The sequence below is a fragment of the Pygoscelis adeliae genome, unplaced genomic scaffold, assembly GCF_000699105.1.
Source record: "Pygoscelis adeliae isolate BGI_AS28 unplaced genomic scaffold, ASM69910v1 Scaffold136, whole genome shotgun sequence".
In the NCBI taxonomy this organism is placed as follows: Eukaryota; Metazoa; Chordata; class Aves; order Sphenisciformes; family Spheniscidae; genus Pygoscelis; species Pygoscelis adeliae.
The window spans coordinates 971831-974898 of NW_008824901.1; the positions used below are offsets into that span (position 1 = coordinate 971831).

Sequence of the window (3068 nt, forward strand, 5' to 3'; positions counted from 1 at the left end):
TTCCCTACAGTTGTAAGAAGTTCTCTTGTGTGCTGGAGAAAGGTGCCCCAGTCTGAGGATGCTCAGCCAATCTTCTATACAGGAGGTCCTACTGAGAGATGGAAGTGGCTTTTTGAACAGCAAGGTTTGTATAATGCTAAGTGTTGCTTTGTATGCTGGTTGTATAACGTAGTTCAGCGATAGCACTAGAAAATTATTAATTGCCCCTTATTCAAACAGCAGCTGCTTTTGCTAGTGTTTCTGTGATTGTTCTCTAAAGTGATAGCTCCTAAGGTGTGGGCTAAAGAGAGCAGATTCATACCTGGTTTGCTGATCAACTCAGAAATGTGGAATACAGCGTAGCTTTAATGTGGAAGAGCAGCTCTTGCTCACAGAAATTTTTTTACTTGCATTCACTCTCTTTCAACGTTATCTCTCTCTCTTCCAACATTCTATTTACATACATACCTACATGTGTGTGTGGAGGTGCTGGGGAGGGGTTATGCATCTATATCTTCAAGTATAGACATTCTTGGTTTTGAACAAAATCTTTCTTTGACTGATTAAGTGACCATTGTCATGAGCAAGCAAAAGTCACAGTGACCCTAGCTACTTTAGGACAAATTTACAACAAGCAAAAAGTAACTGAGCACAAGCACCTGACAAAGGAGTTACTGAATGGGGAAACGTCAGTAAACAGTTTGCTAAGCTGACTAATTCCAAAATAATTTAATTTATCCATCGGGTAAGGAGGCCTTACAGAAGTGTACAGAAGCATGTGCTATAACCGATTTCAGCATAATTTTTATGACAGCAGTTAAAGCTTGAAGTTAAAACATATTTTTAATGCTGATAACAAACTTGTACAACTGTGGTAATGAAAAGTGTTTTTCCTTTGCATTGTATGAAATCTTTGAAAAATGAAAATTTCCACTAAAAACCTTTTTCACCATCTCACAGTGCTGATACTGCAGTAGTAACTGTATTTCTCATCCAGTTCAAGAATCTAATGCTGAGTTTTCCATGCTATTAAGCTGAAAACGCTAACTTATCAAAATGTTGCTGTCATTGAATTTAATACTCAAATTAATTTATGGCAGTAAAATCTGAGACAGTTGCTAACACTTCTACCACTCTTAGAGAATATTATCCTATGTCTTAAAAAAGCTACAGCAAATCTCAAGAATAGCTAGTGTGTAGGTGGTTAGGATCTGGCGGCCGGAAGATATCGTGCTGTACGGAAAGATAGGGCCCCTCCCCTGGTAGCCAATAGCATTTAGTTTGTGATACAAGCAGACGGAAGTGACGTCATAAACCCAAGGTATGTAATGCTGTGTTACATACCAATAAACGCCATTTGCCGTCCACCACATTGGTGTCTGTGAGCTGATGGCCCGAGCGGCTCAGGGTCGGTCGCCGTGCCGTTCCTGAACCAGGTCGCCACGCCTTACGAAGGCAACACTAGTGGCATTATTTATAACTATCATTCTTTTCAGTATGCACCATTGTACAGTTTTCACTAATAGAGTCAGTTCCTTTACCAAGGCAGGAAGCCTGTTGGCAAAACCACAACTTCTAAGGATAAATATAATATGAACCAAGATAAGAGCACATGATAATATATCTCTAAGAGCAGGTATCATGTGAAATACTTTAATGACAGCTGTAGAGTATGTAGGTACCATGCAAATGATGATGAGATTCTAGATGGATAACAGCTTGGCATGCATGGGTATGAAATTATCCATGCTAAACCCTCAAGGACAGCCTATCTGCAAATAATAGAGAATTTCTCGGCAAAATATGAGCAAGGCAGAATGTTCTCCCTCAGTACTTCATGCAGTATAAACAAGAGTGGAAAAATACTGAGGAATAAGCCTGTTTCATCAGGAAAGCTGACTCTCCAAAAAAAGTTGCTAATGCACACCCTTGTGGAGTCCACTCTTCTCATGTAGTTTGCTTGCTGCTCTGTCCAACCATTTACGTCACTAGTTACATTGAATCAATCAGAATAAAAGCATAGACTGCAGAGTCAGCTTACATAGATTCAAACATCTAAACTGATTGAAGGATATGAAATGTCAAGGAAGTTGGAGTTAAGCATTTTATGCTTTCTGAATCTCAAGTTTCATGAATACCTTACAGGCAATTCTAGAATCTCATAGTTATTCCAAACCCAGGAGTAACTGCGGGTCCTGGCTTTTGGCTCTATCTTCTATTTCACTTAGTAATTTTTTAGAACAAAAGTCCTACGTTTTCATCCCTGTCTGAAAAATAACCAACCTCCTCAAGTCTGTTTTCTGTGCTAGATGTACAAGACTTGCTAGGTAAAAATATAACTGACTGTAGACAATTTCTTTTGCAGTATAAAAGAAGTAGAATGCTTTCCAACTTATGTACACAGTAGGAAACAATATGTTATTCAAGGCAATTGCTTTCTCCTTGTTTCAAAAAACTGGCAATGAGATTGATATAAACAGTATGTAAAGACAACTGAATCTTAAACGGAGGCAGGTTTTCTGGAACGCGTGTTTAAGTCAGTATGCATAGCAATCGCTCATCATCTTTCAGGATTTGACCCCTTATACGAACTGTAAAACTATAAAATGCACAATACACGCAAACACACACAAAAAAAGAGAAAACAGCAGGCCTTGTACAATGTGGAAGAAGAACTGCACTTTGCTAATAGGGATGAAAAGAAGAATGTGCTTCACTCCAGCCTATCTGTCTGAAATAGCAGTACACCAATGTTTTCACTGATTCATCTGAATAATATTAAATTCTGAACTCCAGTGAATGCTCATTGCTCATTGTTTTCCCAAATAGCCACATATCATTCTGTTTCATCCAGCCCAAATGATCACAGATGTATTTTACTTGAGATTTTCAAAACTGTTTATGTTAGCAGCAGCTGATAACTCTGAATAAAATGTGTCAAATTGCTTTCAGGACCAACCACTTCACTCAAACACAAAGGCAGACGTTTGAGTCTATTTACAGCTTGAAAATTTCCCCATAGAGCACAGCTGTCTTAAGTGCAATTATTTGTATGTAGATTTAGTGGCACTGAGGAGTACCCCTCTTTC

At 38.6% G+C, this 3068-nt stretch overlaps 1 long non-coding RNA gene across 1 annotated transcript in view; it reads left to right on the top strand.

Moving 5' to 3' along the window:
- The window catches only part of LOC103917655, a 15413-nt gene extending 14148 nt beyond the window's left edge, over nucleotides 1-1265 (top strand). The window contains exon 3 of the long non-coding RNA XR_663637.1: nucleotides 1180-1265. This is a non-coding gene — a long non-coding RNA (uncharacterized LOC103917655). The remainder of the gene's footprint in view (nucleotides 1-1179) is intronic.
- The last annotated feature ends 1803 nt before the right edge of the window (nucleotides 1266-3068 follow it).